Raw genomic sequence first — 8,490 nt, 5'->3', positions numbered from 1 at the left:
TGTCTGTGTATATATATATATATATATATATATATATATGCTCACTTTTTCTCCCTCCCTGGGCCTCAATTTCTTCCTCTGTAAAATGAGAAGACTGGATGGCCTCAAAGGGCCCTCTCAGCTCTAGGATCTTATGTGTGACATTAGGCAAATCTCTTCTCATCCCTATAAGTTTCCTACACTGAAAAATGAGGGAGTTGGAGTAGAGGGCCTCTAAGGGCTCTCCCAGCTCTGGACCTAGGATCGTAGGTGTGATGCTGGACAACTCCTAGATCTGAAGTTTCCTCCTCTATAAAATGAGCAGGTTGGACTAGATGGGGTAATGAGGCTCCCTTTCTGTTCTAGACCTAGGATCCTATGTGTGATATTAAGTAAGTCCCTTCTCATGCCTGGACCTCAGTTTCCCCTTCAGTAAAATGAGGCAGTTGGACCAAACAGCTTCTGAAGTACTATTCTGTTCTGCCTTTAAGATCTTTGTGAAGTACCTCACAAGTCCCTTCACCTCTCTGGGTGTCCTCATTTGTAAAATGTGTTATAGTAACACCTATCTCCAAGGGTTCTTACAAGGCTCAAATGACATGAATCTAATGAGTTGAAATTTAATATGGATAGTGTAAAACCTATAACATTTAAATTAATATCAATACCTCCAAATATTATATTTTATAAGATTTATTAATAATCACTTGAAGTAGAAAAAATAAAAGAAAAAAACTTAAGTTTGACCACGTGTGAAAAGTGCTCCTGCCTGTCACTCACCCAACCTCCACCAGTCATTTTTGGGAGGAGAGAGAGAGGGAGGAGCTACACAAAAATATATCCTCCCTACATTAGCATATAATGTGAGAAGGAACATGGAAAGCTGAGAAAGAGAGTTCTGGGGAGCAAACTTCTAATTATACAAACCTTATTCTTGGGTCTAGGAAGTATGACTTGTCAAGTATAAGGCAGGAAAGAGATCAAAGAGGAAAAGGTCCCATATGTAGAACAACATTTATAGCAGCTTTTTGTCATGGCAAAAAATTAGAAACTGAGGGGATGTCCATTAACTGGGGAATGGCTGAACAGGTTGGAGTATAAAGTTGTGCTGGAATACATACTACTATGCTACAAGAAATTATAATGGGTATGGTTTCATAGGAACCTTAGAAAATTTCTATGACCTGATACAAAGTGAAGTAGAACCAAAAGAATAATTATTTGATGAAAACAATATTGTAAAGGCAACCTTAAAAGTTTTAGGAATCTGATCAATACAGTAACAACCACAATTCCAGAGAACTCATGATGAAATACGCTGCCCACCTCTGGATAGAGACTGAGGCATAGTTTATTTTGATACAGCAAAATCAGAAATTTGTTTTGCTTGACTATACATGTTTGTACCTTTTATTTTTTGGTTTTTCAGCAAAAGGATGTAGAAAATGAAGACCTAAAAAGAAGGTAAAAATGAATTTTAATAAGAAACATGTATAGATAGGAGAGGGAGAGTTAAATAGCATTTCATATGAAAAAGGTCTCAGTGGGGGGAGGGTTAGTGGATTGCATGACTCATTAGTCAGTAAGATATGGCAGCCAAACGAGTTGATGTGATCTTGTGGCTATGTTAAAAGACAAAGAACATCTATGAAAAAGGAGGTGATAGTCTGATTGCTGGCCAGACCACGTGGTGGGCATAAGGGGCACCACCATGTTTTATGAGGGAGACTAATAAACTGAAGAGCCCACAGAGAAAAGCCAGAGTATGAAAGGAACTCTTATCCATGCCATATAAGGATCAAGTGAAAGAAACATTTGTTGTTGATACATTTTAGGGGGATATGAAAACTGTCTAGGCTTTTGAGAAGTCATATAGAAAGGCAGCTAGGTGACCCAGTGAAGAGAAAGCAGGGCCTGGAGGGGGGAGGTCCTGGGTTCAAATATGGTTTCAGACACTACTAACTGTGTGCCCCTAGGCAAAACACTTAACCCCAACTGCCTAGCCCTTGCCTTTCTGTCTTGGAACTAATAACTAGTATATATTTAAAGACAGAAGGTAAGGGTTTAAAGTTCAAAAAGTCGCATAGACCACTTGGTCCCAGAACGCAGAATTTAGGAGAAATAAGTAGAAACCACAGAGACCAATTTGAGTTTTTCATAAGGAGAAAAGGTATTTAGGTAGGTTCTTCCCATTAAAATGTAAGATCATTGATAACAAGGCGAGTATTGGAGCTCTCTCCCCAGTGTCTAGTAACAAATTTATAGAAAGAACACCAGAGGAAGTTGAATGGAGTGGCTGATTAAGACAAATTAAAGCTGACTGAGGAGGAGAAAAAAGCAGTCATTCAAAGAGCCATCTCAGTTGGATAAGTACTTTACAAAACAGAAACCAAATGAAATTTTTATAAGGAAAGTAGAATTATTACAACATAGTCTGTAACAATACATATATAAAGGATCAACTCTAGGTATCTAGAATGGATCAGAAGAATAAAGAATTGAGTGATACCAAAAATAAGGATAGAAATTAGTTTTGGAGGAAGAAATCTGCAGTCAAGTCTAAAAGGCATTTAGGGCAAATGATAGAGACAACTTCTAAAATATTAGATTCTCTCTAAAAAAGAAGAAAAGAGATAGAATGTAAAAATGAAGAAGGAGAAAGAAAATTTAAGTCAACAGACAAGATTGCAAAAATACATGAGAGTTCAACAAGAACACCAAGTTTGAAGATAGGATATGAAGGGAAAAATCTGAAGATAACCTATGGGTTTTTCATATAAAAATCATGAAAAGAGAAACTGAACACCACACTTTTAGAAATCAAATCAGAAAAGTGATCCCAAAATATTAAGATCAGATAGCAGCATACATATCAAGATTCTCCACAGGACCTTAATGGAAAGAAGCCCTAGGTTTAACTTGGTAAGAAACATCATAGTTAAAATCTCTGCCAGGCTCTCTTTAAGAGTCGCTGTTCTGTTATATCCTAGACCTTACATAATGTAGGTGAGCATTCCAAATCCCACAAAAGAACATATATTCTTACCCTCACATATCTAACAAAATATTGTTCATAACACATAGCCCATTTAACAGAAATTGGGGTCTATAACATGCCTTCTGTTTCTGAGACCTCTAAGTAAATCTCTAGGGCCCCTTTCAAAGAGGCTTTCCTTCAAATCAGACCTACCTACACCATTAAGGAAGCAAAGCATGGTTCTGGTCTCCCCACATAACTCAGATCACAGGTGAGCTGTCAATCGTCACCCCCACTCCAAAGCACCTGGTAATCAGCCTTCTCTAGATATGAAGCTGCAACCACACACTGCTCTCTCCTGCATTTAAATTGCTTGTCTAAAAAGCTTCTCCTTTTGTGCCTTCACATTTTTCTAATTATTTTAATTGCCAAAGTAATTATCATTTGTCAGTTCAGAAATGAAAGGGAAACAATGATAAATACCAGACTTTGGGTATTTATTCTTGGCTCTAATAACTTTTTGGTTATTACCCCCATTTGCATGGAAATATTTGACTTCAGGTGGGCATTTTTTTCAATTCAATCAGTGAAAGGATTTTTTACGCTTTGACTGAACTGCTGCCTCTCAGGTGAGGTGACCTACTTCCTTGTGGAAAATCCCCCACTGATGCCCAATTTACTTCCCACACAAAAGCAAAGGGAAGAAGGAGAGCTAACAGGTTTTCAACATTTTCATAGGGCGAGGATGGGAGGTAGAAGATAAGAACTGAAAAGCAAGTTACAAAAATAACTTCCAAAAAGTTCTGAGGAGAAGCTAAGGCTGTCCAGGGGACATAGGCCTACAACTTTGGAAGGTGAGGTTAGGAAGATGATTCATGCCTTCACTCAATGGGGTCTTATGTGTTCTAATCAGAAATCGGACCCTGGATGATCTATGAGGCTAAATGTGCTTGCTTGGACATGTCTTGAGTGCTCAAGGTGGGGATGATGAGAGTCATGATTACAGCTCCTCACTACCTTAGCAGACTAGTCTACTCTTCCTGGTTTTCTCAAGGCAATCTAGTCCAACTCTTGTAATTTTACAAATAGGGAAAGGGAGGCCCACATGTGAAGTACTTGCCCAAGGTCACACAGGTAGGGACAGAGCCAAGATGTGAACCCATGGGCTATGATTTCACAACCAGTGCTCATCATACAAAACCATACTGCCTCTAGTTCAGCCCTTGCTCACTGATTTTACCAAGGAGGAAGCTGGAAGAAAAGATAGGAACCGACTTGGACAAGGTCACAAAGTCAGGCAATGACTCAGTCAGAACTAAAAGCCCTTCCTTTGTGGCATCACCCAGGATCTCAACATTGCCAGTATTTAAGTGTTGGAAACAAGCAAATCCTCAGTCAATTCAAAAACTAAATAATCCTTACATTTAATTCTGCTATTCTATGCTGACACACTGAGATACAGTTTCAGAAGTGAGTCACAGTGTTTGCCAGAATCGATTAACCATTCATTAAAGAAACATGGTAAGTAGGCTTGCTCCCTCCAAGTCTTGTATTATTTACCCTAATAGTCACTAAGAATCCCATAGAAATCCCTCAGGTCACAAGGAAATCTGAAAGATTAAACATCATAATTCTGATGGAACATTTCCTCTGACAATGGAGCTCAGACCTCAAAGGTGTGGCAAAACGAGGAGATCATGTCATCCTCTCCAATTCCCACCCTGACAGTGCCTCTGCCCAGGCTGGTATGGAAATGTTCCTGTGGGAGTATTTTCCTCAAATCAATTTTCCTCAAATCAGAGTTTATTAGAAAGACGGTGTAGTTTGACAGAAAGAACACTGAACTTCTCAGTCTGGCTCCAACCTATCTTTCTATGCTGATTATACCAAGTTCTCTCTCACACACTATATTTCAGTCCAACCATAATACCTAGTATTAAACTTTCAGAATTTCCTACATCCATCTCTACACAAGTTATCCCTTGTGCTTTGCACTCTTTCTTCACTTCCTTTTCTTGGAACCCCTATCTCCCTTCAAGATTCAGTTCAAATAATACCTCGTATGAGAGCTCTTTCTTGATACGGCCAATATTAGTGCCATCCCCAGAAATAACTTCATGATCTTTAAAAAATATATTTATTTTTATTGTCATGCAAAACACACTTCCATATTAGTAATTGTTGTAAGAGTATGCTCATACAAAACCAAAACCCCAAAATAAAACTGTAAATGCACTGATGTGAAGGATAATAAACTTTCATCTGCATTCATTCAACTCCCTACAGTTCTTTCTTTGGAGGTGGATAGCATTCCCCATCAAAAGTCTTTCAGGATTGTCCCAGATCATTTCATTGCTGAGAGTAGCCAAGACTTCACAGATAATCATCATAAAATATTGCTATTATTGCATACAATGTTCTCCCAGTTCTGCTTATTTCACTCTGTATAAGTTCATGCAGATCTTTCCAGCTTTTTCTAAAATCATTTTGCTTACCATTTCTTATAGCACAATAGTATTCCACCACTAACATGTAACAATTTGTTCAGCCATTCCCCAATTGATGGAAATGACTCTCAATTTTCGATTCTTTGCCACTACAAAAAAGCTGCTATAAATATTTTTGTACAAGTATTCCCTTTCCTTTTTTTTATTATCTCATTGGAATATGGATCTAGTAGCAATAATACTGGATCAAAGGGTATGCACTGTTTTATAGCCCTTTTGGCATAGTTCCAACTTGCTCTCCAGAATAGTTAGATCAGTTCACAACTCCAACAGGAATTCTTTAGTGTCCCATTTTTGCCATACCTCCTCCAGCATTTATCACTTTGCTTTACTGTCATATTGATCAATCTTCTAGGTGGGAAGTGGTACCTCAGTGTTACTTTAATTTGCATTTCTCTAATCAAAAGTGTTTTAGAATATTTTTTCATATGATTATTGATAGCTTTGATTTCTTCATCTGAAAATTGTTTGACAATTTATCAATTGGGGAAAGGCTTATATTCTCATAAATTTGACTTAGTTCTCTATAAATTTGAGAAATTAGACCTTTGTCAGAGGAATTTGATATAAAAATGTTTTCCCCGTTTGTTATTTTTCATTTTATATCTTATAATGCTCTCTGTCGCTTATTTAGTCGTAAACTCTTCCCTTCTCCAAAGATCTGCCAGGTAAACTATTCTGTGTTCCCCTAATTTAGTTATGGTATCACTCTTTATATCTTAAATCTTAAATCATATACTCATTTTGACATTATCTTGGTATAGGGTGTGAGTTATTGGTCTATACCTAGTTTTGCCATACTGTTTTCCAATTTCCCCAGAACTTTTTGTTAAACAGAGAGTTCTTATTCCAAATGCTGGGATGTTTGAGTTTATCAAACACTAGGGTGCTAAGGTCATTTACTCCAGTATATTGTGTATCTAATCTATTTCATTGACTTAGCATTCTGTTTCTTAGCCAAAACAAGACTGTTTTATGATTATTGCTTTATAGTACAATTTGAGGTCTGGTACTGCTAGGCCACCTTCCTTCACATATTTTTTCATTAATTCTCTTGATATACTTGACGTTTTGTTCTTCTAGATCAGTGGTTCCCAAACTTTTTTGGCCTACTGCCCCCTTTCCAGAAAAAAATATTACTTAGCCTCCTGGAAATTAATTTTTTAAAAATTTTAATAGCAATTAAAAGGAAAGATAAATGCACCTGTGGCCTTCACTGCCTCCCTGGATTGCTGCAGCACTCACCAGGGGGTGGTAGTGCCCACTTTGGGAATCACTGTTCTAGATGAATGTTATTTTTTACTAGTTCTATAAAATAATAATTCAATAGTTTGGTATGGTACTGAAGGATTAAATTAATTTAGGTAGAATTTTCATTTTTATTATATTAGCTCAACCTACCCATGCACAATCAATATTTTTCCAATTGTTTAGATCTGACTTTATTTGTGTAAAAAGTGTTTTGTCCTAGTGTTCGTACAATTTCTGTTTGTCTTGGCTAGTGGATTCCCAGGTATTTTATATTGTCTACAGTTACTTTAAATGGAATTTGTCTTTCTAATTCTTACTGCTGAACTTTGTAATATGTAGAAATGCTGATGATTTGTGTGGATTTATTTTGTATCCTACAACTTTACTAAAGTTATTAGTAAAACTAGTTTCTTAGTTGATTCTCTAGGATTCTCCCATCACATTACCTGCAAAGAGAGATAGTTTAGTTTCCTCATTGCCTGCTCTTAGTTACTTCCATTCCTTTTTCTTTTCTTATTGCTAAAGCTAGTACTCCTAATACAATATTAAATAACAGCAGTGATAATGGACATCCTTGCTTCACTTCTGATTTTATTGAGAAGGCTTCTAACTTATTCCCATTACAGATGATACTTGCTGAAAATTATAGGTAGAAACTACTTATTGTTTTAAGGAATGAACCATTTATTCCTCTGCTTTCTAGTGTTTTTAATAGGAATGAGTATCGTATTTTGTAGAAGGCTTTTTCTGCATCTATTGAAACAATCATGTGATTTCTGTTAGTTTGGTTATTGATATGGTCAATTATGCTGATAGTTTTCCTAACATTAAACCAGCCCTGCATGCCCAGTATAAATCCCACCTGGTCATAGTGAATGATTCTTGTGATGTATTGCTATAGTCTCCTTGTTAGTATTTTGTTTAGAATTTTTGCTTCTGGATCCATTAATGAAATTGGCATATATTTGCCTCTCTCTGCTTTTGCTCTTCCTGGCTTGCTGTCTATTTCCTTCTGAAACTCATATAATTTCTCCTTTAAACATTGGAAGCCATACCATTTGGTGCATTTATGTTTAGTATTGATATTACTTTGTTTATAGTACCGTTGAGAAAGATGTGATTTCCTTATCTCTTTTAATCAGATCTATTTTTGCTTTAGCTTTGTCTGAGATCATGATTGCTTCTCCTGCTTTTTTTACTTCAGATAATGAGCAATAAAACCTGCTCCAACACCTTATCTTTGCTCTGTGTGTCTCCCTGCCTCCTATATATATTCTTGTACACAACATATCATAGGACTCTAGTTGTTAATCCACTCTATCTGCTTTTAATCACCACACCTTTTTCTCATCCCTTTTATTACCCCCTGTTTGTCTTATTCCCCTCCTACTTCTCTATGGAGTAAGATAGGATTCTATAGCTGAATGAGTATGGTGGTTATTCTCTCTCTGAGCCAATTCCAATGAGAGTAAGGTTTAAGCATTGTCCTTAACCACTCTCATCCTCCCTCCATGTAATAAGGTTTTTTGCACCTCTTTAGGTGAGATAATTTACTCTATTCCACCTCTCCCTTCCCTTTTCTCTCAGTAAAATCCCTTTTCAACCCTTGATATTTTTTGGCCTATGATATCATTCTAATCAGCTTACTCCCACACCCTCCGTCTACAGTTCTAACTCTTCTAATACTGATAAAAATTATTTAAGAATTACAAATATCTTTCCACATAAAAATACATAGAGTTTGACTTTATTGAATACCTTAAATTTTTTCTTTTT

The sequence above is a fragment of the Gracilinanus agilis genome, chromosome X (assembly GCF_016433145.1).
Source record: "Gracilinanus agilis isolate LMUSP501 chromosome X, AgileGrace, whole genome shotgun sequence".
NCBI classification, from domain to species: Eukaryota; Metazoa; Chordata; class Mammalia; order Didelphimorphia; family Didelphidae; genus Gracilinanus; species Gracilinanus agilis.
This window is presented reverse-complemented; position numbering follows the sequence as displayed.